This window comes from Eucyclogobius newberryi, unplaced genomic scaffold (genome assembly GCF_026437365.1).
Source record: "Eucyclogobius newberryi isolate DKJ021-1_F unplaced genomic scaffold, fEucNew1.0.hap1 SCAF_6, whole genome shotgun sequence".
NCBI classification, from domain to species: Eukaryota; Metazoa; Chordata; class Actinopteri; order Gobiiformes; family Gobiidae; genus Eucyclogobius; species Eucyclogobius newberryi.
In genome coordinates, this window is record NW_027316278.1 from 36,107,360 (window position 1) to 36,129,863 (window position 22,504).

The 22,504-nt window shown below is 43.7% G+C and overlaps 22 non-coding genes across 22 annotated transcripts; all 22 read right to left on the bottom strand.

Moving 5' to 3' along the window:
- Positions 1-1,081: 1,081 nt before the first annotated feature.
- On the bottom strand, positions 1,082-1,163 carry trnas-gcu (transfer RNA serine (anticodon GCU)). Its single transcript has one exon. It is a non-coding gene; the product is annotated as a tRNA-Ser (tRNA).
- A 1,031-nt stretch (positions 1,164-2,194) lies between these two features.
- Positions 2,195-2,281, bottom strand: trnay-gua (transfer RNA tyrosine (anticodon GUA)). The gene is given in 2 exon segments: positions 2,195-2,230; positions 2,245-2,281. It is a non-coding gene; the product is annotated as a tRNA-Tyr (tRNA).
- Positions 2,282-3,125: 844 nt separating this feature from the next.
- On the bottom strand, positions 3,126-3,207 carry trnas-gcu (transfer RNA serine (anticodon GCU)). The gene has a single exon. It is a non-coding gene; the product is annotated as a tRNA-Ser (tRNA).
- Positions 3,208-4,239: 1,032 nt separating this feature from the next.
- On the bottom strand, positions 4,240-4,326 carry trnay-gua (transfer RNA tyrosine (anticodon GUA)). The gene is given in 2 exon segments: positions 4,240-4,275; positions 4,290-4,326. It is a non-coding gene; the product is annotated as a tRNA-Tyr (tRNA).
- An 844-nt stretch (positions 4,327-5,170) lies between these two features.
- Positions 5,171-5,252, bottom strand: trnas-gcu (transfer RNA serine (anticodon GCU)). Its single transcript has one exon. It is a non-coding gene; the product is annotated as a tRNA-Ser (tRNA).
- Positions 5,253-6,283: 1,031 nt separating this feature from the next.
- Positions 6,284-6,370, bottom strand: trnay-gua (transfer RNA tyrosine (anticodon GUA)). The gene is given in 2 exon segments: positions 6,284-6,319; positions 6,334-6,370. It is a non-coding gene; the product is annotated as a tRNA-Tyr (tRNA).
- An 825-nt stretch (positions 6,371-7,195) lies between these two features.
- Positions 7,196-7,277, bottom strand: trnas-gcu (transfer RNA serine (anticodon GCU)). The gene has a single exon. It is a non-coding gene; the product is annotated as a tRNA-Ser (tRNA).
- Positions 7,278-8,309: 1,032 nt separating this feature from the next.
- trnay-gua (transfer RNA tyrosine (anticodon GUA)) lies at positions 8,310-8,396 on the bottom strand. The gene is given in 2 exon segments: positions 8,310-8,345; positions 8,360-8,396. It is a non-coding gene; the product is annotated as a tRNA-Tyr (tRNA).
- Positions 8,397-9,221: 825 nt separating this feature from the next.
- trnas-gcu (transfer RNA serine (anticodon GCU)) lies at positions 9,222-9,303 on the bottom strand. Its single transcript has one exon. It is a non-coding gene; the product is annotated as a tRNA-Ser (tRNA).
- A 1,032-nt stretch (positions 9,304-10,335) lies between these two features.
- Positions 10,336-10,422, bottom strand: trnay-gua (transfer RNA tyrosine (anticodon GUA)). Its single transcript is given in 2 exon segments — positions 10,336-10,371; positions 10,386-10,422. It is a non-coding gene; the product is annotated as a tRNA-Tyr (tRNA).
- An 844-nt stretch (positions 10,423-11,266) lies between these two features.
- On the bottom strand, positions 11,267-11,348 carry trnas-gcu (transfer RNA serine (anticodon GCU)). Its single transcript has one exon. It is a non-coding gene; the product is annotated as a tRNA-Ser (tRNA).
- Positions 11,349-12,380: 1,032 nt separating this feature from the next.
- trnay-gua (transfer RNA tyrosine (anticodon GUA)) lies at positions 12,381-12,467 on the bottom strand. The gene is given in 2 exon segments: positions 12,381-12,416; positions 12,431-12,467. It is a non-coding gene; the product is annotated as a tRNA-Tyr (tRNA).
- An 844-nt stretch (positions 12,468-13,311) lies between these two features.
- On the bottom strand, positions 13,312-13,393 carry trnas-gcu (transfer RNA serine (anticodon GCU)). The gene has a single exon. It is a non-coding gene; the product is annotated as a tRNA-Ser (tRNA).
- A 1,031-nt stretch (positions 13,394-14,424) lies between these two features.
- On the bottom strand, positions 14,425-14,511 carry trnay-gua (transfer RNA tyrosine (anticodon GUA)). Its single transcript is given in 2 exon segments — positions 14,425-14,460; positions 14,475-14,511. It is a non-coding gene; the product is annotated as a tRNA-Tyr (tRNA).
- Positions 14,512-15,355: 844 nt separating this feature from the next.
- On the bottom strand, positions 15,356-15,437 carry trnas-gcu (transfer RNA serine (anticodon GCU)). Its single transcript has one exon. It is a non-coding gene; the product is annotated as a tRNA-Ser (tRNA).
- Positions 15,438-16,468: 1,031 nt separating this feature from the next.
- On the bottom strand, positions 16,469-16,555 carry trnay-gua (transfer RNA tyrosine (anticodon GUA)). The gene is given in 2 exon segments: positions 16,469-16,504; positions 16,519-16,555. It is a non-coding gene; the product is annotated as a tRNA-Tyr (tRNA).
- An 844-nt stretch (positions 16,556-17,399) lies between these two features.
- On the bottom strand, positions 17,400-17,481 carry trnas-gcu (transfer RNA serine (anticodon GCU)). The gene has a single exon. It is a non-coding gene; the product is annotated as a tRNA-Ser (tRNA).
- A 1,031-nt stretch (positions 17,482-18,512) lies between these two features.
- On the bottom strand, positions 18,513-18,599 carry trnay-gua (transfer RNA tyrosine (anticodon GUA)). Its single transcript is given in 2 exon segments — positions 18,513-18,548; positions 18,563-18,599. It is a non-coding gene; the product is annotated as a tRNA-Tyr (tRNA).
- An 844-nt stretch (positions 18,600-19,443) lies between these two features.
- trnas-gcu (transfer RNA serine (anticodon GCU)) lies at positions 19,444-19,525 on the bottom strand. The gene has a single exon. It is a non-coding gene; the product is annotated as a tRNA-Ser (tRNA).
- A 1,028-nt stretch (positions 19,526-20,553) lies between these two features.
- trnay-gua (transfer RNA tyrosine (anticodon GUA)) lies at positions 20,554-20,640 on the bottom strand. Its single transcript is given in 2 exon segments — positions 20,554-20,589; positions 20,604-20,640. It is a non-coding gene; the product is annotated as a tRNA-Tyr (tRNA).
- A 501-nt stretch (positions 20,641-21,141) lies between these two features.
- trnas-gcu (transfer RNA serine (anticodon GCU)) lies at positions 21,142-21,223 on the bottom strand. The gene has a single exon. It is a non-coding gene; the product is annotated as a tRNA-Ser (tRNA).
- A 1,030-nt stretch (positions 21,224-22,253) lies between these two features.
- Positions 22,254-22,340, bottom strand: trnay-gua (transfer RNA tyrosine (anticodon GUA)). Its single transcript is given in 2 exon segments — positions 22,254-22,289; positions 22,304-22,340. It is a non-coding gene; the product is annotated as a tRNA-Tyr (tRNA).
- Between the last annotated feature and the right edge of the window lie 164 nt (positions 22,341-22,504).

Genomic DNA, 22,504 nt, shown 5'->3' on the forward strand with positions numbered 1-22,504 from the left:
CCAGGCTCCAGGGGCTCCGACCCGGAGCCTCCGACCCGCAGAAGGTGCTCCCTGGCCGGGCAAAGTCTGGCCGTGTGCGGGGTGGATGATCCCTGCTCCGCCTCACGCGAGTTCGAGACCGGCTGGGTGCCCTTTTATCCATGAGGCACTGCACTGCCTCCGGCAGCCGAGTTCGGGGCCCGGTGAGGGCTCCAGGCTCCAGGGGCTCCGACCCGGAGCCTCTGACCCGCAGAAGGTGCTCCCTGGCCGGGCAAAGTCTGGCCGTGTGCGGGGTGGATGATCCCTGCTCCGCCTCACGCGAGTTCGAGACCGGCTGGGTGCCCTTTTATCCATGAGGCACTGCACTGCCTCCGGCAGCCGAGTTCGGGGCCCGGTGAGGGCTCCAGGCTCCAGGGGCTCCGACCCGGAGCCTCCGACCCGCAGAAGGTGCTCCCTGGCCGGGCAAAGTCTGGCCGTGTGCGGGGTGGATGATCCCTGCTCCGCCTCACGCGAGTTCGAGACCGGCTGGGTGCCCTTTTATCCATGAGGCACTGCACTGCCTCCGGCAGCCGAGTTCGGGGCCCGGTGAGGGCTCCAGGCTCCAGGGGCTCCGACCCGGAGCCTCCGACCCGCAGAAGGTGCTCCCTGGCCGGGCAAAGTCTGGCCGTGTGCGGGGTGGATGATCCCTGCTCCGCCTCACGCGAGTTCGAGACCGGCTGGGTGCCCTTTTATCCATGAGGCACTGCACTGCCTCCGGCAGCCGAGTTCGGGGCCCGGTGAGGGCTCCAGGCTCCAGGGGCTCCGACCCGGAGCCTCCGACCCGCAGAAGGTGCTCCCTGGCCGGGCAAAGTCTGGCCGTGTGCGGGGTGGATGATCCCTGCTCCGCCTCACGCGAGTTCGAGACCGGCTGGGTGCCCTTTTATCCAAGAATCAACTGGAGTGTGGAGCTTCTACGGGCCTCCAGGGGCACTGCCGACCCAGAGCTGTGCCCCGGCTTCAGTTCTCTGTATCTCAGGAAGTTTTTTATTTATACATTTATTTCATCCATAATCTCTGGCGCCTAAAGGGTTATATTCTTTGGTGGAGTATAAGGTACTTATATCGACAAGGATGGGATTCGAACCCACGCGTGCAGAGCACAATGGATTAGCAGTCCATCGCCTTAACCACTCGGCCACCTCGTCAGTGCACATTTCTATATCCTATGGAAACGTGTTGGTGGAAGTAAAATTCCAACCAGACTAATGATTTATCCTTGGGTTTCACTTTCTTCCAAAAGGGTTACAGTAGATACACGAGGGCCATTTCATATTGCTGTGGTGCCCATGCAGCCCTGGCTGGTTACCAAAAGATGTCTGAAATCACAGGAGCTGCGTAATCTCGGTTGAGCCGTCCAAAGTTGGTGTGACTGAGACGAACTGAAGATGTCCTTTGAAAGATGGTCACACAGCTCTGAGACAGTCCCATTCAACAAACTGTACGTAGGAACACAGGTGATCCTTTCTTTGAATTCAAATCTCAAATATTTGTATTATTATTTCTTTTGCTGAGTGAAAACCGAAAGCTCCATTTGGTTTACTCCTGCATGAATACATAATGCCATTACCTTTGGATTTGAAAAACCAAACGATATTCATCTCACCACGTATTTAACATACATAACAAGGCAAGGTAAGGCAAGTTCTGTTGTAGAGCAAAATTCGTCCACAAAGCAATTCAAAGTGTTTTACACAACAGGAAAAGATGCAGTATCGATGAAAGAGTAAAACCGAATGGGCACTTCATTTTTTTTTTATCTTGCATCTTAAAAATACAAATGGCCTACTAGTATAGGATTTTAACTCCCAGATTCTGAAGAAATAGTCACCTTGCATTAAAAAATGTCATTGCAAAGATGTTGCAAAAAATGGCTAAAATCTGCAAACAATGTGGATTTTCTTAAAGAAACCAAGAAAGAGGGCCTAGCACTGTACCAACTGAGCTATCGAAGGTGACAGAGGGGCACTAAGTGTTGAAAGCTACGACCACAATAAATGTCTTAAATGCCATCTTTTTGTCCTCTTGAGACACGGCTATACAGTTCAAAGGGCAGTCTAAATATTGCTGAAGGACATTGTTGTATTTGGTCTTTTAAGAAATACAAAATCTGTTTACGTAAAGAGCATCAAACTCACAGGGGCATCCGGGTATGAACCGTGGACCCGATAAAAGTACATCCTTCGAGCCGGATTTGAACCAGCGACCTAAGGATTACAGGATTGCAGACTACAGTCCTCCGCTCTTCCAACTGAGCTATCGAAGGTGACAGCACATAACCTACTGTAAAAAACTATAGCCGTGTATAGCCAACCTGTGTCCGTGCTCTTGCCCTTACAGTCTCATGAACGTTTTCATGTAGTGTGAGCCCAGTCTTTGAGGTCATTTCAAGTCACACAGTAGATATAGTAGCTATAGTATATTCCGAGTGTGAAGAGGCTGGGATGAAAATCAGCACCTCCAAAACCGAGGCCATGGTTCTCAACCAGATAAAGGTGGCTTGCCGGGTGGGAAGCCCCAGTATCTATGGGTCAACATTCGGTCATCTCGTGGAAACTGGGCCGTTCCACCAAGGAAGATGCTTAAAGTCCAGAAGGCAGCTGGAGGATGTGGGCATCCTTCTCGCTTTCTCAGCAAGCACTGTAGCATTTGAGCTAATCCTCATCCCTTCTCCTTAGATCCCTTAAGAGCAGCTCAGGGGCTCTGCGTGTAGTCTAAAACTGAGTACCTCTGTTTCACCTGTATGTGGCTGATGTTACTATAACGTTGGACGTTTGCTGGATGTTCCTTGTGTTTTCTCCAAGAAAGAATTTGTGTTCCGTTTCCTGCTCTTTCTCATGGATGATGTCTCAACATATTTATGGGGTCCATAGACAATGCTCTACCATTTGAACTCATCATGGAAAAAGATGGGAGAGAACTCACAGAAAGGACTGTTTACATTGGCTCATGTGCTCGCACTTACAGAGCCAATGTAAACATACAAAGCCCTGAAGTAATCAGGGACACGTTAAGTGTCCTGTTGTTTAATGTGCTGAAGCAGTATCAGTATCAACCTTGTGGTACGCTCTTAAATTCTTTGGTGGAGTATAATAACAAGGTACTTACATCGACGAGGATGGGATTCGAACCCACGCGTGCAGAGCACAATGGATTAGCAGTCCATCGCCTTAACCACTCGGCCACCTCGTCAGTGCACATTCCTATATCCTATGGAAACGTGTTGGTGGAAGTAAAATTCCAACCAGACTAATGATTTATCCTTGGGTTTCACTTTCTTCCAAAAGAGTTACAGTAGATACACGAGGGCCATTTAATATTGCTGTGGTGCCCATGCAGCCCTGGCTGGTTACCAAAAGATGTCTGAAATCACAGGAGCTGCGTAATCTCGGTTGAGCCGTCCAAAGTTGGTGTGACTGAGACGAACTGAAGATGTCCTTTAAAAGATGGTCACACAGCTCTGAGACAGTCCCATTCAACAAACTGTACGTAGGAACACAGGTGATCCTTTCTTTGAATTCAAATCTCAAATATTTGTATTATTATTTCTTTTGCTGAGTGAAAACCGAAAGCTCCATTTGGTTTACTCCTGCATGAATACATAATGCCATTACCTTTGGATTTGAAAAACCAAACGATATTCATCTCACCACGTATTTAACATACATAACAAGGCAAGGTAAGGCAAGTTCTGTTGTAGAGCAAAATTCGTCCACAAAGCAATTCAAAGTGTTTTACACAACAGGAAAAGATGCAGTATTGATGAAAGAGTAAAACCGAATGGGCACTTCATTTTTTTTTTATCTTGCATCTTAAAAATACAAATGGCCTACTAGTATAGGATTTTAACTCCCAGATTCTGAAGAAATAGTCACCTTGCATTAAAAAATGTCATTGCAAAGATGTTGCAAAAAAATGGCTAAAATCTGCAAACAATGTGGATTTTCTTAAAGAAACCAAGAAAGAGGGCCTAGCACTGTACCAACTGAGCTATCGAAGGTGACAGAGGGGCACTAAGTGTTGAAAGCTACGACCACAATAAATGTCTTAAATGCCATCTTTTTGTCCTCTTGAGACACGGCTATACAGTTCAAAGGGCAGTCTAAATATTGCTGAAGGACATTGTTGTATTTGGTCTTTTAAGAAATACAAAATCTGTTTACGTAAAGAGCATCAAACTCACAGGGGCAACCGGGTATGAACCGTGGACCCGATAAAAGTACATCCTTCGAGCCGGATTTGAACCAGCGACCTAAGGATTACAGGATTGCAGACTACAGTCCTCCGCTCTTCCAACTGAGCTATCGAAGGTGCCAGCACATCACCTAGTGTAAAAAACTATAGCCGTGTATAGCCAACCTGTGTCCGTGCTCTTGCCCTTACAGTCTCATGAACGTGTTCATGTAGTGTGAGCCCAGTCTTTGAGGTCATTTCAAGTCACACAGTAGATATAGTAGCTATAGTATATTCCGAGTGTGAAGAGGCTGGGATGAAAATCAGCACCTCCAAAACCGAGGCCATGGTTCTCAACCAGATAAAGGTGGCTTGCCGGGTGGGAAGCCCCAGTATCTATGGGTCAACATTCGGCCATCTCGTGGAAACTGGGCCGTTCCACCAAGGAAGATGCTTAAAGTCCAGAAGGCAGCTGGAGGATGTGGGCATCCTTCTCGCTTTCTCAGCAAGCACTGTAGCATTTGAGCTAATCCTCATCCCTTCTCCTTAGATCCCTTAAGAGCAGCTCAGGGGCTCTGCGTGTAGTCTAAAACTGAGTACCTCTGTTTCACCTGTATGTGGCTGATGTTACTATAACGCTGGACGTTTGCTGGATGTTCCTTGTGTTTTCTCCAAGAAAGAATTTGTGTTCCGTTTCCTGCTCTTTCTCATGGATGATGTCTCAACATATTTATGGGGTCCATAGACAATGCTCTACCATTTGAACTCATCATGGAAAAAGATGGGAGAGAACTCACAGAAAGGACTGTTTACATTGGCTCATGTGCTCGCACTTACAGAGCCAATGTAAACATACAAAGCCCTGAAGTAATCAGGGACACGTTAAGTGTCCTGTTGTTTAATGTGCTGAAGCAGTATCAGTATCAACCTTGTGGTACGCTCTTAAATTCTTTGGTGGAGTATAATAACAAGGTACTTACATCGACGAGGATGGGATTCGAACCCACGTGTGCAGAGCACAATGGATTAGCAGTCCATCGCCTTAACCACTCGGCCACCTCGTCAGTGCACATTCCTATATCCTATGGAAACGTGTTGGTGGAAGTAAAATTCCAACCAGACTAATGATTTATCCTTGGGTTTCACTTTCTTCCAAAAGAGTTACAGTAGATACACGAGGGCCATTTAATATTGCTGTGGTGCCCATGCAGCCCTGGCTGGTTACCAAAAGATGTCTGAAATCACAGGAGCTGCGTAATCTCGGTTGAGCCGTCCAAAGTTGGTGTGACTGAGACGAACTGAAGATGTCCTTTGAAAGATGGTCACACAGCTCTGAGACAGTCCCATTCAACAAACTGTACGTAGGAACACAGGTGATCCTTTCTTTGAATTCAAATCTCAAATATTTGTATTATTATTTCTTTTGCTGAGTGAAAACCGAAAGCTCCATTTGGTTTACTCCTGCATGAATACATAATGCCATTACCTTTGGATTTGAAAAACCAAACGATATTCATCTCACCACGTATTTAACATACATAACAAGGCAAGGTAAGGCAAGTTCTGTTGTAGAGCAAAATTCGTCCACAAAGCAATTCAAAGTGTTTTACACAACAGGAAAAGATGCAGTATTGATGAAAGAGTAAAACCGAATGGGCACTTCATTTTTTTTTATCTTGCATCTTAAAAATACAAATGGCCTACTAGTATAGGATTTTAACTCCCAGATTCTGAAGAAATAGTCACCTTGCATTAAAAAATGTCATTGCAAAGATGTTGCAAAAAAATGGCTAAAATCTGCAAACAATGTGGATTTTCTTAAAGAAACCAAGAAAGAGGGCCTAGCACTGTACCAACTGAGCTATCGAAGGTGACAGAGGGGCACTAAGTGTTGAAAGCTACGACCACAATAAATGTCTTAAATGCCATCTTTTTGTCCTCTTGAGACACGGCTATACAGTTCAAAGGGCAGTCTAAATATTGCTGAAGGACATTGTTGTATTTGGTCTTTTAAGAAATACAAAATCTGTTTACGTAAAGAGCATCAAACTCACAGGGGCAACCGGGTATGAACCGTGGACCCGATAAAAGTACATCCTTCGAGCCGGATTTGAACCAGCGACCTAAGGATTACAGGATTGCAGACTACAGTCCTCCGCTCTTCCAACTGAGCTATCGAAGGTGCCAGCACATCACCTAGTGTAAAAAACTATAGCCGTGTATAGCCAACCTGTGTCCGTGCTCTTGCCCTTACAGTCTCATGAACGTGTTCATGTAGTGTGAGCCCAGTCTTTGAGGTCATTTCAAGTCACACAGTAGATATAGTAGCTATAGTATATTCCGAGTGTGAAGAGGCTGGGATGAAAATCAGCACCTCCAAAACCGAGGCCATGGTTCTCAACCAGATAAAGGTGGCTTGCCGGGTGGGAAGCCCCAGTATCTATGGGTCAACATTCGGCCATCTCGTGGAAACTGGGCCGTTCCACCAAGGAAGATGCTTAAAGTCCAGAAGGCAGCTGGAGGATGTGGGCATCCTTCTCGCTTTCTCAGCAAGCACTGTAGCATTTGAGCTAATCCTCATCCCTTCTCCTTAGATCCCTTAAGAGCAGCTCAGGGGCTCTGCGTGTAGTCTAAAACTGAGTACCTCTGTTTCACCTGTATGTGGCTGATGTTACTATAACGCTGGACGTTTGCTGGATGTTCCTTGTGTTTTCTCCAAGAAAGAATTTGTGTTCCGTTTCCTGCTCTTTCTCATGGATGATGTCTCAACATATTTATGGGGTCCATAGACAATGCTCTACCATTTGAACTCATCATGGAAAAAGATGGGAGAGAACTCACAGAAAGGACTGTTTACATTGGCTCATGTGCTCGCACTTACAGAGCCAATGTAAACATACAAAGCCCTGAAGTGTCCTGTTGTTTAATGTGCTGAAGCAGTATCAGTATCAACCTTGTGGTACGCTCTTAAATTCTTTGGTGGAGTATAATAACAAGGTACTTACATCGACGAGGATGGGATTCGAACCCACGCGTGCAGAGCACAATGGATTAGCAGTCCATCGCCTTAACCACTCGGCCACCTCGTCAGTGCACATTCCTATATCCTATGGAAACGTGTTGGTGGAAGTAAAATTCCAACCAGACTAATGATTTATCCTTGGGTTTCACTTTCTTCCAAAAGAGTTACAGTAGATACACGAGGGCCATTTAATATTGCTGTGGTGCCCATGCAGCCCTGGCTGGTTACCAAAAGATGTCTGAAATCACAGGAGCTGCGTAATCTCGGTTGAGCCGTCCAAAGTTGGTGTGACTGAGACGAACTGAAGATGTCCTTTGAAAGATGGTCACACAGCTCTGAGACGGTCCCATTCAACAAACTGTACGTAGGAACACAGGTGATCCTTTCTTTGAATTCAAATCTCAAATATTTGTATTATTATTTCTTTTGCTGAGTGAAAACCGAAAGCTCCATTTGGTTTACTCCTGCATGAATACATAATGCCATTACCTTTGGATTTGAAAAACCAAACGATATTCATCTCACCACGTATTTAACATACATAACAAGGCAAGGTAAGGCAAGTTCTGTTGTAGAGCAAAATTCGTCCACAAAGCAATTCAAAGTGTTTTACACAACAGGAAAAGATGCAGTATTGATGAAAGAGTAAAACCGAATGGGCACTTCATTTTTTTTTTATCTTGCATCTTAAAAATACAAATGGCCTACTAGTATAGGATTTTAACTCCCAGATTCTGAAGAAATAGTCACCTTGCATTAAAAAATGTCATTGCAAAGATGTTGCAAAAAAATGGCTAAAATCTGCAAACAATGTGGATTTTCTTAAAGAAACCAAGAAAGAGGGCCTAGCACTGTACCAACTGAGCTATCGAAGGTGACGGAGGGGCACTAAGTGTTGAAAGCTACGACCACAATAAATGTCTTAAATGCCATCTTTTTGTCCTCTTGAGACACGGCTATACAGTTCAAAGGGCAGTCTAAATATTGCTGAAGGACATTGTTGTATTTGGTCTTTTAAGAAATACAAAATCTGTTTACGTAAAGAGCATCAAACTCACAGGGGCATCCGGGTATGAACCGTGGACCCGATAAAAGCACATCCTTCGAGCCGGATTTGAACCAGCGACCTAAGGATTACAGGATTGCAGAATACAGTCCTCCGCTCTTCCAACTGAGCTATCGAAGGTGCCAGCACATAACCTAGTGTAAAAAACTATAGCCGTGTATAGCCAACCTGTGTCCGTGCTCTTGCCCTTACAGTCTCATGAACGTGTTCATGTAGTGTGAGCCCAGTCTTTGAGGTCATTTCAAGTCACACAGTAGATATAGTAGCTATAGTATATTCCGAGTGTGAAGAGGCTGGGATGAAAATCAGCACCTCCAAAACCGAGGCCATGGTTCTCAACCAGATAAAGGTGGCTTGCCGGGTGGGAAGCCCCAGTATCTATGGGTCAACATTCGGCCATCTCGTGGAAACTGGGCCGTTCCACCAAGGAAGATGCTTAAAGTCCAGAAGGCAGCTGGAGGATGTGGGCATCCTTCTCGCTTTCTCAGCAAGCACTGTAGCATTTGAGCTAATCCTCATCCCTTCTCCTTAGATCCCTTAAGAGCAGCTCAGGGGCTCTGCGTGTAGTCTAAAACTGAGTACCTCTGTTTCACCTGTATGTGGCTGATGTTACTATAACGCTGGACGTTTGCTGGATGTTCCTTGTGTTTTCTCCAAGAAAGAATTTGTGTTCCGTTTCCTGCTCTTTCTCATGGATGATGTCTCAACATATTTATGGGGTCCATAGACAATGCTCTACCATTTGAACTCATCATGGAAAAAGATGGGAGAGAACTCACAGAAAGGACTGTTTACATTGGCTCATGTGCTCGCACTTACAGAGCCAATGTAAACATACAAAGCCCTGAAGTGTCCTGTTGTTTAATGTGCTGAAGCAGTATCAGTATCAACCTTGTGGTACGCTCTTAAATTCTTTGGTGGAGTATAATAACAAGGTACTTACATCGACGAGGATGGGATTCGAACCCACGCGTGCAGAGCACAATGGATTAGCAGTCCATCGCCTTAACCACTCGGCCACCTCGTCAGTGCACATTCCTATATCCTATGGAAACGTGTTGGTGGAAGTAAAATTCCAACCAGACTAATGATTTATCCTTGGGTTTCACTTTCTTCCAAAAGAGTTACAGTAGATACACGAGGGCCATTTAATATTGCTGTGGTGCCCATGCAGCCCTGGCTGGTTACCAAAAGATGTCTGAAATCACAGGAGCTGCGTAATCTCGGTTGAGCCGTCCAAAGTTGGTGTGACTGAGACGAACTGAAGATGTCCTTTGAAAGATGGTCACACAGCTCTGAGACGGTCCCATTCAACAAACTGTACGTAGGAACACAGGTGATCCTTTCTTTGAATTCAAATCTCAAATATTTGTATTATTATTTCTTTTGCTGAGTGAAAACCGAAAGCTCCATTTGGTTTACTCCTGCATGAATACATAATGCCATTACCTTTGGATTTGAAAAACCAAACGATATTCATCTCACCACGTATTTAACATACATAACAAGGCAAGGTAAGGCAAGTTCTGTTGTAGAGCAAAATTCGTCCACAAAGCAATTCAAAGTGTTTTACACAACAGGAAAAGATGCAGTATTGATGAAAGAGTAAAACCGAATGGGCACTTCATTTTTTTTTTATCTTGCATCTTAAAAATACAAATGGCCTACTAGTATAGGATTTTAACTCCCAGATTCTGAAGAAATAGTCACCTTGCATTAAAAAATGTCATTGCAAAGATGTTGCAAAAAAATGGCTAAAATCTGCAAACAATGTGGATTTTCTTAAAGAAACCAAGAAAGAGGGCCTAGCACTGTACCAACTGAGCTATCGAAGGTGACGGAGGGGCACTAAGTGTTGAAAGCTACGACCACAATAAATGTCTTAAATGCCATCTTTTTGTCCTCTTGAGACACGGCTATACAGTTCAAAGGGCAGTCTAAATATTGCTGAAGGACATTGTTGTATTTGGTCTTTTAAGAAATACAAAATCTGTTTACGTAAAGAGCATCAAACTCACAGGGGCATCCGGGTATGAACCGTGGACCCGATAAAAGCACATCCTTCGAGCCGGATTTGAACCAGCGACCTAAGGATTACAGGATTGCAGAATACAGTCCTCCGCTCTTCCAACTGAGCTATCGAAGGTGCCAGCACATAACCTAGTGTAAAAAACTATAGCCGTGTATAGCCAACCTGTGTCCGTGCTCTTGCCCTTACAGTCTCATGAACGTGTTCATGTAGTGTGAGCCCAGTCTTTGAGGTCATTTCAAGTCACACAGTAGATATAGTAGCTATAGTATATTCCGAGTGTGAAGAGGCTGGGATGAAAATCAGCACCTCCAAAACCGAGGCCATGGTTCTCAACCAGATAAAGGTGGCTTGCCGGGTGGGAAGCCCCAGTATCTATGGGTCAACATTCGGCCATCTCGTGGAAACTGGGCCGTTCCACCAAGGAAGATGCTTAAAGTCCAGAAGGCAGCTGGAGGATGTGGGCATCCTTCTCGCTTTCTCAGCAAGCACTGTAGCATTTGAGCTAATCCTCATCCCTTCTCCTTAGATCCCTTAAGAGCAGCTCAGGGGCTCTGCGTGTAGTCTAAAACTGAGTACCTCTGTTTCACCTGTATGTGGCTGATGTTACTATAACGCTGGACGTTTGCTGGATGTTCCTTGTGTTTTCTCCAAGAAAGAATTTGTGTTCCGTTTCCTGCTCTTTCTCATGGATGATGTCTCAACATATTTATGGGGTCCATAGACAATGCTCTACCATTTGAACTCATCATGGAAAAAGATGGGAGAGAACTCACAGAAAGGACTGTTTACATTGGCTCATGTGCTCGCACTTACAGAGCCAATGTAAACATACAAAGCCCTGAAGTAATCAGGGACACGTTAAGTGTCCTGTTGTTTAATGTGCTGAAGCAGTATCAGTATCAACCTTGTGGTACGCTCTTAAATTCTTTGGTGGAGTATAATAACAAGGTACTTACATCCACGAGGATGGGATTCGAACCCACGCGTGCAGAGCACAATGGATTAGCAGTCCATCGCCTTAACCACTCGGCCACCTCGTCAGTGCACATTCCTATATCCTATGGAAACGTGTTGGTGGAAGTAAAATTCCAACCAGACTAATGATTTATCCTTGGGTTTCACTTTCTTCCAAAAGAGTTACAGTAGATACACGAGGGCCATTTAATATTGCTGTGGTGCCCATGCAGCCCTGGCTGGTTACCAAAAGATGTCTGAAATCACAGGAGCTGCGTAATCTCGGTTGAGCCGTCCAAAGTTGGTGTGACTGAGACGAACTGAAGATGTCCTTTGAAAGATGGTCACACAGCTCTGAGACAGTCCCATTCAACTAACTGTACGTAGGAACACAGGTGATCCTTTCTTTGAATTCAAATCTCAAATATTTGTATTATTATTTCTTTTGCTGAGTGAAAACCGAAAGCTCCATTTGGTTTACTCCTGCATGAATACATAATGCCATTACCTTTGGATTTGAAAAACCAAACGATATTCATCTCACCACGTATTTAACATACATAACAAGGCAAGGTAAGGCAAGTTCTGTTGTAGAGCAAAATTCGTCCACAAAGCAATTCAAAGTGTTTTACACAACAGGAAAAGATGCAGTATTGATGAAAGAGTAAAACCGAATGGGCACTTCATTTTTTTTTTATCTTGCATCTTAAAAATACAAATGGCCTACTAGTATAGGATTTTAACTCCCAGATTCTGAAGAAATAGTCACCTTGCATTAAAAAATGTCATTGCAAAGATGTTGCAAAAAAATGGCTAAAATCTGCAAACAATGTGGATTTTCTTAAAGAAACCAAGAAAGAGGGCCTAGCACTGTACCAACTGAGCTATCGAAGGTGACAGAGGGGCACTAAGTGTTGAAAGCTACGGCCACAATAAATGTCTTAAATGCCATCTTTTTGTCCTCTTGAGACACGGCTATACAGTTCAAAGGGCAGTCTAAATATTGCTGAAGGACATTGTTGTATTTGGTCTTTTAAGAAATACAAAATCTGTTTACGTAAAGAGCATCAAACTCACAGGGGCATCCGGGTATGAACCGTGGACCCGATAAAAGTACATCCTTCGAGCCGGATTTGAACCAGCGACCTAAGGATTACAGGATTGCAGACTACAGTCCTCCGCTCTTCCAACTGAGCTATCGAAGGTGACAGCACATAACCTAGTGTAAAAAACTATAGCCGTGTATAGCCAACCTGTGTCCGTGCTCTTGCCCTTACAGTCTCATGAACGTTTTCATGTAGTGTGAGCCCAGTCTTTGAGGTCATTTCAAGTCACACAGTAGATATAGTAGCTATAGTATATTCCGAGTGTGAAGAGGCTGGGATGAAAATCAGCACCTCCAAAACCGAGGCCATGGTTCTCAACCAGATAAAGGTGGCTTGCCGGGTGGGAAGCCCCAGTATCTATGGGTCAACATTCGGCCATCTCGTGGAAACTGGGCCGTTCCACCAAGGAAGATGCTTAAAGTCCAGAAGGCAGCTGGAGGATGTGGGCATCCTTCTCGCTTTCTCAGCAAGCACTGTAGCATTTGAGCTAATCCTCATCCCTTCTCCTTAGATCCCTTAAGAGCAGCTCAGGGGCTCTGCGTGTAGTCTAAAACTGAGTACCTCTGTTTCACCTGTATGTGGCTGATGTTACTATAACGCTGGACATTTGCTGGATGTTCCTTGTGTTTTCTCCAAGAAAGAATTTGTGTTCCGTTTCCTGCTCTTTCTCATGGATGATGTCTCAACATATTTATGGGGTCCATAGACAATGCTCTACCATTTGAACTCATCATGGAAAAAGATGGGAGAGAACTCACAGAAAGGACTGTTTACATTGGCTCATGTGCTCGCACTTACAGAGCCAATGTAAACATACAAAGCCCTGAAGTAATCAGGGACACGTTAAGTGTCCTGTTGTTTAATGTGCTGAAGCAGTATCAGTATCAACCTTGTGGTACGCTCTTAAATTCTTTGGTGGAGTATAATAAAAAGGTACTTACATCGACGAGGATGGGATTCGAACCCACGCATGCAGAGCACAATGGATTAGCAGTCCATCGCCTTAACCACTCGGCCACCTCGTCAGTGCACATTCCTATATCCTATGGAAACGTGTTGGTGGAAGTAAAATTCCAACCAGACTAATGATTTATCCTTGGGTTTCACTTTCTTCCAAAAGAGTTACAGTAGATACACGAGGGCCATTTCATATTGCTGTGGTGCCCATGCAGCCCTGGCTGGTTACCAAAAGATGTCTGAACTCACAGGAGCTGCGTAATCTCGGTTGAGCCGTCCAAAGTTGGTGTGACTGAGACGAACTGAAGATGTCCTTTGAAAGATGGTCACACAGCTCTGAGACAGTCCCATTCAACAAACTGTACGTAGGAACACAGGTGATCCTTTCTTTGAATTCAAATCTCAAATATTTGTATTATTATTTCTTTTGCTGAGTGAAAACCGAAAGCTCCATTTGGTTTACTCCTGCATGAATACATAATGCCATTACCTTTGGATTTGAAAAACCAAACGATATTCATCTCACCACGTATTTAACATACATAACAAGGCAAGGTAAGGCAAGTTCTGTTGTAGAGCAAAATTCGTCCACAAAGCAATTCAAAGTGTTTTACACAACAGGAAAAGATGCAGTATTGATGAAAGAGTAAAACCGAATGGGCACTTCATTTTTTTTTTATCTTGCATCTTAAAAATACAAATGGCCTACTAGTATAGGATTTTAACTCCCAGATTCTGAAGAAATAGTCACCTTGCATTAAAAAATGTCATTGCAAAGATGTTGCAAAAAATGGCTAAAATCTGCAAACAATGTGGATTTTCTTAAAGAAACCAAGAAAGAGGGCCTAGCACTGTACCAACTGAGCTATCGAAGGTGACAGAGGGGCACTAAGTGTTGAAAGCTACGACCACAATAAATGTCTTAAATGCCATCTTTTTGTCCTCTTGAGACACGGCTATACAGTTCAAAGGGCAGTCTAAATATTGCTGAAGGACATTGTTGTATTTGGTCTTTTAAGAAATACAAAATCTGTTTACGTAAAGAGCATCAAACTCACAGGGGCATCCGGGTATGAACCGTGGACCCGATAAAAGTACATCCTTCGAGCCGGATTTGAACCAGCGACCTAAGGATTACAGGATTGCAGACTACAGTCCTCCGCTCTTCCAACTGAGCTATCGAAGGTGACAGCACATAACCTAGTGTAAAAAACTATAGCCGTGTATAGCCAACCTGTGTCCGTGCTCTTGCCCTTACAGTCTCATGAACGTTTTCATGTAGTGTGAGCCCAGTCTTTGAGGTCATTTCAAGTCACACAGTAGATATAGTAGCTATAGTATATTCCGAGTGTGAAGAGGCTGGGATGAAAATCAGCACCTCCAAAACCGAGGCCATGGTTCTCAACCAGATAAAGGTGGCTTGCCGGGTGGGAAGCCCCAGTATCTATGGGTCAACATTCGGCCATCTCGTGGAAACTGGGCCGTTCCACCAAGGAAGATGCTTAAAGTCCAGAAGGCAGCTGGAGGATGTGGGCATCCTTCTCGCTTTCTCAGCAAGCACTGTAGCATTTGAGCTAATCCTCATCCCTTCTCCTTAGATCCCTTAAGAGCAGCTCAGGGGCTCTGCGTGTAGTCTAAAACTGAGTACCTCTGTTTCACCTGTATGTGGCTGATGTTACTATAACGCTGGACATTTGCTGGATGTTCCTTGTGTTTTCTCCAAGAAAGAATTTGTGTTCCGTTTCCTGCTCTTTCTCATGGATGATGTCTCAACATATTTATGGGGTCCATAGACAATGCTCTACCATTTGAACTCATCATGGAAAAAGATGGGAGAGAACTCACAGAAAGGACTGTTTACATTGGCTCATGTGCTCGCACTTACAGAGCCAATGTAAACATACAAAGCCCTGAAGTAATCAGGGACACGTTAAGTGTCCTGTTGTTTAATGTGCTGAAGCAGTATCAGTATCAACCTTGTGGTACGCTCTTAAATTCTTTGGTGGAGTATAATAAAAAGGTACTTACATCGACGAGGATGGGATTCGAACCCACGCATGCAGAGCACAATGGATTAGCAGTCCATCGCCTTAACCACTCGGCCACCTCGTCAGTGCACATTCCTATATCCTATGGAAACGTGTTGGTGGAAGTAAAATTCCAACCAGACTAATGATTTATCCTTGGGTTTCACTTTCTTCCAAAAGAGTTACAGTAGATACACGAGGGCCATTTCATATTGCTGTGGTGCCCATGCAGCCCTGGCTGGTTACCAAAAGATGTCTGAACTCACAGGAGCTGCGTAATCTCGGTTGAGCCGTCCAAAGTTGGTGTGACTGAGACGAACTGAAGATGTCCTTTGAAAGATGGTCACACAGCTCTGAGACAGTCCCATTCAACAAACTGTACGTAGGAACACAGGTGATCCTTTCTTTGAATTCAAATCTCAAATATTTGTATTATTATTTCTTTTGCTGAGTGAAAACCGAAAGCTCCATTTGGTTTACTCCTGCATGAATACATAATGCCATTACCTTTGGATTTGAAAAACCAAACGATATTCATCTCACCACGTATTTAACATACATAACAAGGCAAGGTAAGGCAAGTTCTGTTGTAGAGCAAAATTCGTCCACAAAGCAATTCAAAGTGTTTTACACAACAGGAAAAGATGCAGTATTGATGAAAGAGTAAAACCGAATGGGCACTTCATTTTTTTTTTATCTTGCATCTTAAAAATACAAATGGCCTACTAGTATAGGATTTTAACTCCCAGATTCTGAAGAAATAGTCACCTTGCATTAAAAAATGTCATTGCAAAGATGTTGCAAAAAATGGCTAAAATCTGCAAACAATGTGGATTTTCTTAAAGAAACCAAGAAAGAGGGCCTAGCACTGTACCAACTGAGCTATCGAAGGTGACAGAGGGGCACTAAGTGTTGAAAGCTACGACCACAATAAATGTCTTAAATGCCATCTTTTTGTCCTCTTGAGACACGGCTATACAGTTCAAAGGGCAGTCTAAATATTGCTGAAGGACATTGTTGTATTTGGTCTTTTAAGAAATACAAAATCTGTTTACGTAAAGAGCATCAAACTCACAGGGGCATCCGGGTATGAACCGTGGACCCGATAAAAGTACATCCTTCGAGCCGGATTTGAACCAGCGACCTAAGGATTACAGGATTGCAGACTACAGTCCTCCGCTCTTCCAACTGAGCTATCGAAGGTGACAGCACATAACCTAGTGTAAAAAACTATAGCCGTGTATAGCCAACCTGTGTCCGTGCTCTTGCCCTTACAGTCTCATGAACGTTTTCATGTAGTGTGAGCCCAGTCTTTGAGGTCATTTCAAGTCACACAGTAGATATAGTAGCTATAGTATATTCCGAGTGTGAAGAGGCTGGGATGAAAATCAGCACCTCCAAAACCGAGGCCATGGTTCTCAACCAGATAAAGGTGGCTTGCCGGGTGGGAAGCCCCAGTATCTATGGGTCAACATTCGGCCATCTCGTGGAAACTGGGCCGTTCCACCAAGGAAGATGCTTAAAGTCCAGAAGGCAGCTGGAGGATGTGGGCATCCTTCTCGCTTTCTCAGCAAGCACTGTAGCATTTGAGCTAATCCTCATCCCTTCTCCTTAGATCCCTTAAGAGCAGCTCAGGGGCTCTGCGTGTAGTCTAAAACTGAGTACCTCTGTTTCACCTGTATGTGGCTGATGTTACTATAACGCTGGACGTTTGCTGGATGTTCCTTGTGTTTTCTCCAAGAAAGAATTTGTGTTCCGTTTCCTGCTCTTTCTCATGGATGATGTCTCAACATATTTATGGGGTCCATAGACAATGCTCTACCATTTGAACTCATCATGGAAAAAGATGGGAGAGAACTCACAGAAAGGACTGTTTACATTGGCTCATGTGCTCGCACTTACAGAGCCAATGTAAACATACAAAGCCCTGAAGTAATCAGGGACACGTTAAGTGTCCTGTTGTTTAATGTGCTGAAGCAGTATCAGTATCAACCTTGTGGTACGCTCTTAAATTCTTTGGTGGAGTATAATAAAAAGGTACTTACATCGACGAGGATGGGATTCGAACCCACGCGTGCAGAGCACAATGGATTAGCAGTCCATCGCCTTAACCACTCGGCCACCTCGTCAGTGCACATTCCTATATCCTATGGAAACGTGTTGGTGGAAGTAAAATTCCAACCAGACTAATGATTTATCCTTGGGTTTCACTTTCTTCCAAAAGGGTTACAGTAGATACACGAGGGCCATTTAATATTGCTGTGGTGTCCATGCAGCCCTGGCTGGTTACCAAAAGATGTCTGAAATCACAGGAGCTGCGTAATCTCGGTTGAGCCGTCCAAAGTTGGTGTGACTGAGACGAACTGAAGATGTCCTTTGAAAGATGGTCACACAGCTCTGAGACAGTCCCATTCAACAAACTGTACGTAGGAACACAGGTGATCCTTTCTTTGAATTCAAATCTCAAATATTTGTATTATTATTTCTTTTGCTGAGTGAAAACCGAAAGCTCCATTTGGTTTACTCCTGCATGAATACATAATGCCATTACCTTTGGATTTGAAAAACCAAACGATATTCATCTCACCACGTATTTAACATACATAACAAGGCAAGGTAAGGCAAGTTCTGTTGTAGAGCAAAATTCGTCCACAAAGCAATTCAAAGTGTTTTACACAACAGGAAAAGATGCAGTATTGATGAAAGAGTAAAACCGAATGGGCACTTCATTTTTTTTTTATCTTGCATCTTAAAAATACAAATGGCCTACTAGTAAAGGATTTTAACTCCCAGATTCTGAAGAAATAGTCACCTTGCATTAAAAAATGTCATTGCAAAGATGTTGCAAAAAATGGCTAAAATCTGCAAACAATGTGGATTTTCTTAAAGAAACCAAGAAAGAGGGCCTAGCACTGTACCAACTGAGCTATCGAAGGTGACAGAGGGGCACTAAGTGTTGAAAGCTACGGCCACAATAAATGTCTTAAATGCCATCTTTTTGTCCTCTTGAGACACGGCTATACAGTTCAAAGGGCAGTCTAAATATTGCTGAAGGACATTGTTGTATTTGGTCTTTTAAGAAATACAAAATCTGTTTACGTAAAGAGCATCAAACTCACAGGGGCATCCGGGTATGAACCGTGGACCCGATAAAAGTACATCCTTCGAGCCGGATTTGAACCAGCGACCTAAGGATTACAGGATTGCAGACTACAGTCCTCCGCTCTTCCAACTGAGCTATCGAAGGTGACAGCACATAACCTAGTGTAAAAAACTATAGCCGTGTATAGCCAACCTGTGTCCGTGCTCTTGCCCTTACAGTCTCATGAACGTTTTCATGTAGTGTGAGCCCAGTCTTTGAGGTCATTTCAAGTCACACAGTAGATATAGTAGCTATAGTATATTCCGAGTGTGAAGAGGCTGGGATGAAAATCAGCACCTCCAAAACCGAGGCCATGGTTCTCAACCAGATAAAGGTGGCTTGCCGGGTGGGAAGCCCCAGTATCTATGGGTCAACATTCGGCCATCTCGTGGAAACTGGGCCGTTCCACCAAGGAAGATGCTTAAAGTCCAGAAGGCAGCTGGAGGATGTGGGCATCCTTCTCGCTTTCTCAGCAAGCACTGTAGCATTTGAGCTAATCCTCATCCCTTCTCCTTAGATCCCTTAAGAGCAGCTCAGGGGCTCTGCGTGTAGTCTAAAACTGAGTACCTCTGTTTCACCTGTATGTGGCTGATGTTACTATAACGCTGGACGTTTGCTGGATGTTCCTTGTGTTTTCTCCAAGAAAGAATTTGTGTTCCGTTTCCTGCTCTTTCTCATGGATGATGTCTCAACATATTTATGGGGTCCATAGACAATGCTCTACCATTTGAACTCATCATGGAAAAAGATGGGAGAGAACTCACAGAAAGGACTGTTTACATTGGCTCATGTGCTCGCACTTACAGAGCCAATGTAAACATACAAAGCCCTGAAGTAATCAGGGACACGTTAAGTGTCCTGTTGTTTAATGTGCTGAAGCAGTATCAGTATCAACCTTGTGGTACGCTCTTAAATTCTTTGGTGGAGTATAATAACAAGGTACTTACATCGACGAGGATGGGATTCGAACCCACGCGTGCAGAGCACAATGGATTAGCAGTCCATCGCCTTAACCACTCGGCCACCTCGTCAGTGCACATTCCTATATCCTATGGAAACGTGTTGGTGGAAGTAAAATTCCAACCAGACTAATGATTTATCCTTGGGTTTCACTTTCTTCCAAAAGGGTTACAGTAGATACACGAGGGCCATTTCATATTGCTGTGGTGCCCATGCAGCCCTGGCTGGTTACCAAAAGATGTCTGAAATCACAGGAGCTGCGTAATCTCGGTTGAGCCGTCCAAAGTTGGTGTGACTGAGACGAACTGAAGATGTCCTTTGAAAGATGGTCACACAGCTCTGAGACAGTCCCATTCAACAAACTGTACGTAGGAACACAGGTGATCCTTTCTTTGAATTCAAATCTCAAATATTTGTATTATTATTTCTTTTGCTGAGTGAAAACCGAAAGCTCCATTTGGTTTACTCCTGCATGAATACATAATGCCATTACCTTTGGATTTGAAAAACCAAACGATATTCATCTCACCACGTATTTAACATACATAACAAGGCAAGGTAAGGCAAGTTCTGTTGTAGAGCAAAATTCGTCCACAAAGCAATTCAAAGTGTTTTACACAACAGGAAAAGATGCAGTATTGATGAAAGAGTAAAACCGAATGGGCACTTCATTTTTTTATCTTGCATCTTAAAAATACAAATGGCCTACTAGTATAGGATTTTAACTCCCAGATTCTGAAGAAATAGTCACCTTGCATTAAAAAATGTCATTGCAAAGATGTTGCAAAAAATGGCTAAAATCTGCAAACAATGTGGATTTTCTTAAAGAAACCAAGAAAGAGGGCCTAGCACTGTACCAACTGAGCTATCGAAGGTGACAGAGGGGCACTAAGTGTTGAAAGCTACGGCCACAATAAATGTCTTAAATGCCATCTTTTTGTCCTCTTGAGACACGGCTATACAGTTCAAAGGGCAGTCTAAATATTGCTGAAGGACATTGTTGTATTTGGTCTTTTAAGAAATACAAAATCTGTTTACGTAAAGAGCATCAAACTCACAGGGGCATCCGGGTATGAACCGTGGACCCGATAAAAGGACATCCTTCGAGCCGGATTTGAACCAGCGCCCTAAGGATTACAGGATTGCAGACTACAGTCCTCCGCTCTTCCAACTGAGCTATCGAAGGTGACAGCACATAACCTAGTGTAAAAAACTATAGCCGTGTATAGCCAACCTGTGTCCGTGCTCTTGCCCTTACAGTCTCATGAACGTTTTCATGTAGTGTGAGCCCAGTCTTTGAGGTCATTTCAAGTCACACAGTAGATATAGTAGCTATAGTATATTCCGAGTGTGAAGAGGCTGGGATGAAAATCAGCACCTCCAAAACCGAGGCCATGGTTCTCAACCAGATAATGGATGATGTCTCAACATATTTATGGGGTCCATAGACAATGCTCTACCATTTGAACTCATCATGGAAAAAGATGGGAGAGAACTCACAGAAAGGACTGTTTACATTGGCTCATGTGCTCGCACTTACAGAGCCAATGTAAACATACAAAGTATGTTGAAGTAATCAGGGACACGTTAAGTGTCCTGTTGTTTAATGTGCTGAAGCAGTATCAGTATCAACCTTGTGGTACGCTCTTAAATTCTTTGGTGGAGTATAATAACAAGGTACTTACATCGACGAGGATGGGATTCGAACCCACGCGTGCAGAGCACAATGGATTAGCAGTTCATCGCCTTAACCACTCGGCCACCTCGTCAGTGCACATTCCTATATCCTATGGAAACGTGTTGGTGGAAGTAAAATTCCAACCAGACTAATGATTTATCCTTGGGTTTCACTTTCTTCCAAAAGAGTTACAGTAGATACACGAGGGCCATTTAATATTGCTGTGGTGCCCATGCAGCCCTGGCTGGTTACCAAAAGATGTCTGAAATCACAGGAGCTGCGTAATCTCGGTTGAGCCGTCCAAAGTTGGTGTGACTGAGACGAACTGAAGATGTCCTTTGAAAGATGGTCACACAGCTCTGAGACAGTCCCATTCAACAAACTGTACGTAGGAACACAGGTGATCCTTTCTTTGAATTCAAATCTCAAATATTTGTATTATTATTTCTTTTGCTGAGTGAAAACCGAAAGCTCCATTTGGTTTACTCCTGCATGAATACATAATGCCATTACCTTTGGATTTGAAAAACCAAACGATATTCATCTCACCACGTATTTAACATACATAACAAGGCAAGGTAAGGCAAGTTCTGTTGTAGAGCAAAATTCGTCCACAAAGCAATTCAAAGTGTTTTACACAACAGGAAAAGATGCAGTATTGATGAAAGAGTAAAACCGAATGGGCACTTCATTTTTTTTTATCTTGCATCTTAAAAATACAAATGGCCTACTAGTATAGGATTTTAACTCCCAGATTCTGAAGAAATAGTCACCTTGCATTAAAAAATGTCATTGCAAAGATGTTGCAAAAAATGGCTAAAATCTGCAAACAATGTGGATTTTCTTAAAGAAACCAAGAAAGAGGGCCTAGCACTGTACCAACTGAGCTATCGAAGGTGACAGAGGGGCACTAAGTGTTGAAAGCTACGGCCACAATAAATGTCTTAAATGCCATCTTTTTGTCCTCTTGAGACACGGCTATACAGTTCAAAGGGCAGTCTAAATATTGCTGAAGGACATTGTTGTATTTGGTCTTTTAAGAAATACAAAATCTGTTTACGTAAAGAGCATCAAACTCACAGGGGCATCCGGGTATGAACCGTGGACCCGATAAAAGGACATCCTTCGAGCCGGATTTGAACCAGCGCCCTAAGAATTACAGGATTGCAGACTACAGTCCTCCGCTCTTCCAACTGAGCTATCGAAGGTGACAGCACATAACCTAGTGTAAAAAACTATAGCCGTGTATAGCCAACCTGTGTCCGTGCTCTTGCCCTTACAGTCTCATGAACGTTTTCATGTAGTGTGAGCCCAGTCTTTGAGGTCATTTCAAGTCACACAGTAGATATAGTAGCTATAGTATATTCCGAGT